The following is an 8,818-nucleotide window of genomic DNA, read 5'->3' as shown; positions in this document are numbered from 1 at the left end:
AAGCATTGCGTGACTGGTTTTTAGTTATTGCATTGCTTCATCTACCTAATGCTGAAGTTGATTAACTACTAATTCAGCCCACTTAATAACAAATTTTGTAAAATTAGAAGAGAATTAGGCATGCTTAATAACTAATTTAGCCCTCTTAATTCCACTTATATCGGTGTAGAAAACCATTCAGATTCAATTGATACAAAACTCTGAAATTCTCTTTAAAGCACTTAATGCATAAATTTATGAACAAACCATATTCATTAGAAAACAAGCCTAAAACCATTGAACACCTTTCCAAGAGTAAGCATTTGTAACACCCCGTATCCTCGTTTAATCGTCAATAAGACCTATCAATAAGACGAAGGGACAATTGATGTAAATTTAGGTGTTGGAGAGCGATCACGGACAAAAAGAATATTTTAAAATAAAATATTATCAATTACGGGAATTAGTCTGAAAGATGGGCATATGTCTAATTTAAGTGGGGGAGAGTTTATATGTAAACTTTATTATTTTGAGGAAATAAAATAATTAAATTATGAGATAAAAAAAAATAATATATATATATATATATAATAATAGTAAGAATATATTTTTTTTAAGTAATGAATTGGGTAGTAGGGGCCAACCATTTGAGGAACAAAAGGAGTTGGAATTGAAATTAGAGTGATGATGTAGACAAATGTTGAAAAGGCTAGTCAACTAAGTAAAAAGGAAACTCAAGCAAATTTCTTAGTGTGAAGTGATTGAACAAGCAATTGAAGACATAAAAGAGTGGGGGGCCGGCCATTTCAAAAGAGGAAAGAAAGAATAGAATAATTAAAAGAAGAAATAAAGGTGAAAAGAGAGAAGATAAGAATGGATGTTGGCTGCATGTGACTTATTAAGAGTCAAAGTAATAGTAAAATAATAAGAAACTATCTCTTTTTATGGTGAATGATGATAGGGGCTGGCAAGGAGTAAAAAGAGAAAGAAAGATTGAGTGAAAGGAGGGAGATAAAGACAAAAGTTGTCATGTTCGTTCTTTTCTCCCTTCCACGTGAAAGTCATTTTTTTTTCTTCCTTCTTAACCAGCAGCATATGGAGAGAAATAAAAAGGGAGAGAAGGCCTGCCAAAAACGAGAGAAGCAAAGAAAGAAAGGAGGAAGGAAAAAGAGAGAAAGAGAGAGCTGGGAGAGAGAGATTTTGTGCTGCCACTTAGAGGAGTCAAAAGAGGAAAGTTTGCTGCAAATTTTAAGGGAAAAGAAAGCTAAGTTACTGCTGTATTTTGAGGAAAGAAAAGAGAGAAAGCTGAGTATTGGAGTGTTGCTAGCGGTGAGAGAAAGAGAGGAAGAAAGTGCAGCCGATTAGTGCGTGAAAGGAGGGAGAAAAAAGGAAGAGAAAAAAAAAGTAGAAGAGAAAGGAAAAAACGAGAAAGAAAGGTAAGAAAATAAAAATAAAAATATATATATATATATATAATAAGGATGCTAGAATAAAAATAGATATATTAATTAAGTGGGTTTTAATATTTAGAAGATATAAATAAATGGTGCACTGTGGTGAAAGGTTGAAAGAAATAACGAACTACTGGTAAGAAGGAGTAGCTCGATACGTCTTTGAATTAATAGCGACGTAACATCCCTCTATTATGAGGTGAGTAGGGGGTGCCAATTTTAAAATTTTCATAAATATATATACCTATACATATGACTTATTTTAAATGCGAAAATTATGGATAGCATGTGCTGGTAGCAATTTTAGGAAATTGTGGTTGCAAATGACGTCTAGAAATCGGTTTGAATATTTATATGTATAAATTATATGTAAAGTGTTTAGAAAAACGGGAAACAAGCCCTTTATACTATTTTACATCAAAATCTGTGCCTTATATTTGTGCAGTGTGCATTCATGGTTATATTGCTTATTCACCATGTGAATTATTATTTTGAAATTCATACATAAATATATTTTGAGAAAATGATAGATTTTATCATATCCTATGTTGGATAATTTGGAAATAATTTTGAGATGAGATTTTAAGGACATAAAGCGATTCTAAAATAATTTTTTTTAAAATCGAGAGATTCGAGAGTAGCCCGAATGTCACATCGGTTAAGTGTGACCCTCGTGCACGAGTGAGCTCTAGCTAGAGAACTATTAGGTCGCCGACGGGCGGTTAGGCGTGGTTGGGGCCACGGCTTTTGATATATGTATGCGTGGCTAGGCCACCAGATGATTACACGGTTACGACCATTTGATTCTCCGATGTCGGCCAACATCGTGAGACTGCCATGGCACATGGGAATTCGGTGGAAACGATACTCCCGGATGTTATTACGTGGTAGCGAGACCACGGGTTTATTTTCATTCCTTACTCGAGAGTGGCATCTCTGGGTTTTCAAACTCATATTTCTTTGCATGGTAAAAACGAAATTTAATGATTTTTCTACAGCTCTCCTTATTTTTACGGTGAAATGAATTTTAACTCCTCAAGTGCAAGGTGATTTGTGATTTACGTATGAGTTTGATTAACATTCGATTTCATGGGAGCTTGTTGAATATACTGATTTGATTTGAGTAAAATGTCAATTGATTTTGAGGGCGGAATTTTCTTTATTTAAAATTGTTTTAATTCAATATTTCAAATGATTGACTTGAATAAGGTTATTGATCTGTTTTATAGCAAAATTTTTATCTACCTTGGTTGACTTACCAATTGAAGTGTTTACAATGCTTAAAAAATCCTCGGTTTTACATATAAGGCACAAACTCCCGTTCAAAATAAATTATTTTTGTAATCTTGCATTTTTATATTCAACTGATATGCTATTTGCTTGTTTCCCATCTACGCCCTACTCACGGAGCTGATGATCACTGAGTTTGTGAGACTCACACTCCTCTTTTCCCTTTTTTTGCAGACAAGGATCGACTTAACGAATAATCATCAACGCGTTCGGTCTACCGCAAATAGGTAAAGGCATCTCATGGCCTTTTATTCCGAGTCACTCTGCTGTTAGAGATTGAGTTATGGTACTTTGGTTTTACTATGTAAACAAATATTAGTTTTGATAAAACATAAATTTTAAATTATTGAACTCAATGTATTTAATTGTGATATCATGACTTAAAGTCAAAATTTAATGGCTATGCTTCTTGTGAAATTTTAAGTTATAAAAATATATATTGGCTCAAACATTTATATGGATTAGTAAAGGTGTACAACGAGTTATGAAGAAATTTCTTTTAAGCTTGTTCGAGACTTGGCGGGATTTCCCGGAGGTCTCAGACGTCGGTAGCGACTAAGTAGGGGTCGTTACAGCATTCATGCCTATAAATAAAGGGAACCACTATCCATTTTAATCAAAATCATCTGAAAGAAAATCTCAAAATTCTCATGGCTTCCAAACATTCCAAAGGCGAAACTAGGAAGGGGGTTGAGGTTAAAGAGGAAGATATCCTCGACAATGTTGCAGCATATTTGGTCAAGTTGATGGACCAAATTGAGAACATGGAGAAGGACATGCATGGGTTGATGGATAAAGTGTTGTTTAGAACAAAAGTCCTAGAGACTGAAATTCTGGGCAATAACAAGATTCTAGTTGAAATTTGTGAAATACTAGATGGGATTAGGAAGAAATGAACCATGGTAACTTGTTTACTTACCCTAATTTCTTAATTTTCTATTTATATAAGAGAAGCAAAGGTATGATGACAAAAGTTGGAATATTATTTTATTTATAGGCATTAAGTGAATGGATATTATGCATTGCATGAATGGATATTAGGCATTGCATGTCTAGTTGTTATGTATTCCGTGATTGGTTTTTATGTATTGTGTGATATAAGGCCAATGCGTGACTGTGTATTTTGGCATAACGTGAGTGGATATTAGGCGTTGCGTGACTTATTATTAGGTATTGTGAGACTAGCTTATAGGTGCTGCATGAATTTTGCAATGCATATATTGTTTTAAGACATTTCTTTACTCTTTTTTTAGGTATTGCGTGACTGGTTGTTATGTATTTCATGACTTATTGTTATGTATAGCGTGATGTTGGACCAATACGTGACTGGTTATTTTGCCATAACGTGAGTGGATATTAGGCATTGAGTGACTTATTATTAGGTATTGCGAGACTGACTTATATACGTTGTGTGAATTGTGCAACACATCTTATTTTGAGACATCTCTTACTGTTTTTTAGTCATTACGTGACTGGTTGGTATATATTCCGTGACTTATTATTATGTATTACGTGACGTTAGGCTAATACGTGACTAGTTATTTTGGTATAACATGAATAACTGTTAGGCATGGAGTGATGATGTTCAATTTTCTACACACGAAAGTGTACGTATCGCAAAGATAATATAGAGATGAGTAGACTGTCGATTCCACAGAGAATTGAATTAATCCTTACTAAAATTAAAACACCCTAATTTTATCTAAACAATTAAAATTAAAAAGAAAAATTGAAACTAATAAACTAATAATTAAAATTAATATATTAGCAAAATTACTTCTAGTGATTACCAAACCTAAGATTATGACATCTCTTAATACTTCATCTAAATATTGTCTCTCTCTTTTAACTCAGTTTAATGGATTAAGTTGCTAACCTAGAGTCCTAGGTTATTTACAAGTCTTTATCGAGTTTCTCATAAAAATACCTCTCCTAATTAATTTACTATATGTCTATGCAAATTATATTGAAGAAAGATTCATTAAATTTGTGTTCTAATTTTGGCTACGTATGACTTATAGGTGTATGTCTATGCTATATGCAAATCAAACCACATAATCAACTAAGTGCATTTGATCATACGCTATTCTATTCAAGGTCTACCTAAATCTCCTTCGTCAAGGTTTAACTTAGGTTTCCAATTCAATCTAATTGGTGGCCAGTCAATTAGAAGATCAAGAACATAATAAAATAAACAACTTAAATCTATCAAATATAAGCAAAAATGAGAGAAATAATTTAGGCTACATATTGAGTTCAATCATAATCTTAGATTCATGAATTAGTTCCGCATCAAGTCACACATCATCATTGAATAAAGTTTAAACATTAAAATCAAACTAAGAAAAATAAGAAAATAACAAAAAGATAGAAAAGCCCAAGAATTGTATTCTTGATCTGAAAATCTCTTTGAATCCTTCAAATTTTTCTTAGCTTCAATGACTCTGTGGCTTGACTCTCAGCTGTCAATTTGGTGTTTTGTTCTCTTTTAAAAGTCCTCTAAAAGATTGTTTTTATAGGGTTTTAAAGTTAGGCCAAGCTGGGTGGAGAAAGAAGTCAATTTCAGCTGGGATTTCCTCATCATACTATGTATGCCGCAGCTTTGCCCAATTAATTAACAGAAATCGTAATTGCTCTAGGACTACTGCAATGTATCAACTTTGATAAGATTTTTTGACCACGTTTTAAGTCGAACTGGGCAAAGTGGTAAACACAAAAGTTGTAGCTTTTTCTCTTATCTTTCCAATGGTTCAAGAATATATTCATTTGAAATATTGTAGAGAGAGTTATGGTTGAAATATTGAAACATGTGCAGTGGAAGTCTACACCTTGAAATTGATCTCCTTTTTTCATTAAGATACTTCTTTCATCAAATACCTACAAAAGCACAAATAAATTAATAACAACCTATCTTTATCACATTAACACCAAATTAAGTATAAAATTAACTAAGATTAGATTGACTCACCTAAATTAGCTAATTTAAAGTAATAAAATAAAACCTACTAATTTTTATGCATTACTACAAGAACTACGCCAAATTATTATCAAAATTAAGCCCAAATAACTCTATATCATAGAGCTATCAAGTGACTTATTATTAGGTATTGTGAGACTAGCGATGCATGACTTGTGCAATGCATATATTGTTTTGAGGCATTTTTCACTAGTTTTTAAGCATTGCGTGAATGTGTATTAGACATTGCAAGACTGACTTTATGTTATTCCGTGACTTAGGCATTGCATAGGTGGTTTTTATACATTGAGGGGTAGGTTTTGATAAATTGACTGATTGCGACACTTATTTTCTATTCAATTTCAATGGCCTGCAAAATGTGAAGCTTATGATTACATACGGTAGTCATTGGGTCGATGACACTTACGAGGGTGGTGAGACACGAGCGAGGGGTGTTAGGAGTGACTTGTCATTTTTGGGCCTAGTGAAGCTGGTTGAAGAGGTTGTTGAGATCAACTCACATAATAACGAAATCGAGCTACATGCATTGCTTAGTTATGTTGTAGGGGTTTCACGCATAGTTATTAGGGACGATCAAGATGTAGCAAGTATTTTGCAAGATGAGAAGGCAGTTGTTGTGTTTGTGACAGTTAAGGCATGAAATGCAAATGATATTCCACATGAATATGGTGTCCAACATAGTAATCACTTACAACAGTATGTTAATTATTCTGACATACCACACCATGCATTTCTTAACAAACAACAATGGCAATCACCATTGATGTATGCATATGAGTTTGAGCAGCTTGGTACACACATGAGGTGTTTGCAAATGATGTCTACACAATTCTGATTGAAATGTGCATCAAATGAAATACTTGGTACTTTGCAACAAACGCAACCATGGCTCGAAAATGCAGTGGGTCCATTGCCATTCGCAAAAGACACTATGCTGATTATGAGTGATGATGATGCATTTGATCAGATTGAAGATGATGTTGAAGAAGAAGACATTACGGATTTGAACAATCAGTTGGAGGAGGACTGTAAAGATGATTACGTTGGCGGACATGATGACTATTCAAAGGATGATAGGGGTGAGCATAATGACATTCTGGATTGCAATCATGCAGATGATAGTACAGAACATGCCACAATTGTTGCGTTAGATGAGGTTCAGTGCGATGACCATGCCACAACTGTTGAATTAGAAGATGTTGAGGGTGCTGACCTTATTTACGACAACCTCATCACACTTGAGAATGCGATTTGTTCGCTTGATGACAGTGATCAAGAGAAGGTAAATATAAGGGTATCTCATCAATGGATTATTCCGTGAGTAGATATGATATCTTTCCAAACAATTACAATTGAGGAGTCCAGATTAATGGATGAAAAAGTGTTTCCATTGAAAGCCGAATTGAAACGAGCTTTGAGCATGTTAGCATCGAAAGAGGATTTTGAGATTAGAGTTAAAAAGTCATGTCACGCTCGTTTGGAGGTTGCTTGTATAAAGAAGGCATGCAAGTTTGCTTTACATGTAACAAAGTTGCCTAAGGGAGATTATTGGCAAGTTCGAACATTCTAGAAGGTACACATGTGTACTGTTGATGGTTTGCAAGGTGGGTACCAAACTGTAAGCGCGAGGATAATTGGTGAGTTTATCTCCCCCAAGCTACAAGAAAATAATGTAACCTTATTGAGACATAAGGAAATAATGGAGGAGATGAATTGCAAGTGGGGATTGCAATGCCTATATGGTCAGGCCTGACAAGCGAATGAGAATACGAAGAGTCTTGTTTTTGGTCCCCTAGAGGAGTCATTCCAACTCCTTCCCTCATATTTCCATATATTGGAACGTGAAAATCTCTGTACTGTCATAGCTATTGCTACGGATGGGGAACAACAATTCAAATATTGTTTATGGGCATTCGGGGCATGTATTTGAGGGTTCAGTGCTGTAATACGGTTTGTAGTTGTTATCGATGCCACAAATCTGAAAGGTAAATTCAAGGGTATTCTGTTTGTTGTGGTATACAAAGATCCAAATGAGTAGATATATCTAGTTGCATTTGACATTGGCCACGTGGAGCATGTCATGTAGTACTTCTTCTTATTTTCTCATTATTGAAAGTAATTCCAATAACATAATTTCAAGCAAAAATAATAATATAATAGTTTCTTGATAAATAAAGCTTATCTCAAATCGTATTGAAGTTGTAGAAGGTCAAATTTTAAAATTCTCTTTCCAAAATATTCTTAAAGAAGCAAATTCAATTGTCGATGAATTAGCAAAAATTGGGATTTATTGCACTAGAAACTTTTTAGCTATCTTGTAATAATTTGTTTATGAAGCTTTTGATTGAATATAAAATATTAATTTTATTAAAAGGTTTTTAATACCAACTGTTACAGTTATTTATAAAATATTTATGTTAAATTGACCTTCTAGCAGTGCTTTATTTCCTTATGCTTGTAAACTGTGCTTGTTGTTCTAAGCTATATTTTTTAGATTTTTGTACTGAGTGTTGGTGTATTTTCAAAATAAAAGGTGTCTCTATTGGTATATACCATATAGCCAATCTGATTGGTCAAGGGTTATATTGTTATTTATGCATAATCATTTGGTTAAATCTAAATACTAAAGGTTACTTCATCAATAAGTTTAATGATAAAGAGTTATCATGTACTTATTGGATAAAGCCCTAGGAATTAAATATGTTTTGCAAAGGAATTGTAAGGAGTTAAAATTATGAAATCCTTGTACATCAAAGCATTATTCCTAAATAGTTCTTGGTCATTGTATTATTGAGACAGGGCATCGATAATGCTTAAAGACTAGCACATGTTATGTTCCTTCTTAAGTAAGCAATTGGTGTCATAGGTTGAAGTATATTGATACTTAGAACTAACATGTGGGTGCTTGCCTAGGAAAGCAAATTCATTGAACATGACCCGTCATAAGAAGTCCATTTGGTATCTCACCAAGTGTTTATGGAATACTTCTCACATGTCAGTCGTATAAGTACTCTTTTGACTTATGCCACTAGGTTGTCTTACATGTGGAGTGCGTTACTTTGATTTCATCCCTTTGAGTTCTACCAAGGATGCCTAAACAGAATATTGTTGGGTATAACAT

The 8,818-nt window shown here is 33.7% G+C and overlaps 1 long non-coding RNA gene across 2 annotated transcripts; it reads left to right on the top strand.

Annotated features, from left to right (window-relative positions):
* On the top strand, positions 931-3,123 carry LOC108663730. 2 transcript variants are annotated; one of them, XR_001929741.1, is made up of 2 exons: positions 931-1,415; positions 2,895-3,123. It is a non-coding gene; the product is annotated as an uncharacterized LOC108663730 (long non-coding RNA). The 2 variants fall into 2 exon arrangements; XR_001929742.1 differs by lacking the exon at positions 931-1,415 and adding an exon at positions 2,079-2,397.

The sequence above is a fragment of the Theobroma cacao genome, chromosome 10, assembly GCF_000208745.1.
Source record: "Theobroma cacao cultivar B97-61/B2 chromosome 10, Criollo_cocoa_genome_V2, whole genome shotgun sequence".
Classification (NCBI taxonomy): Eukaryota; Viridiplantae; Streptophyta; class Magnoliopsida; order Malvales; family Malvaceae; genus Theobroma; species Theobroma cacao.
This window is presented reverse-complemented; position numbering and strand designations above follow the sequence as displayed.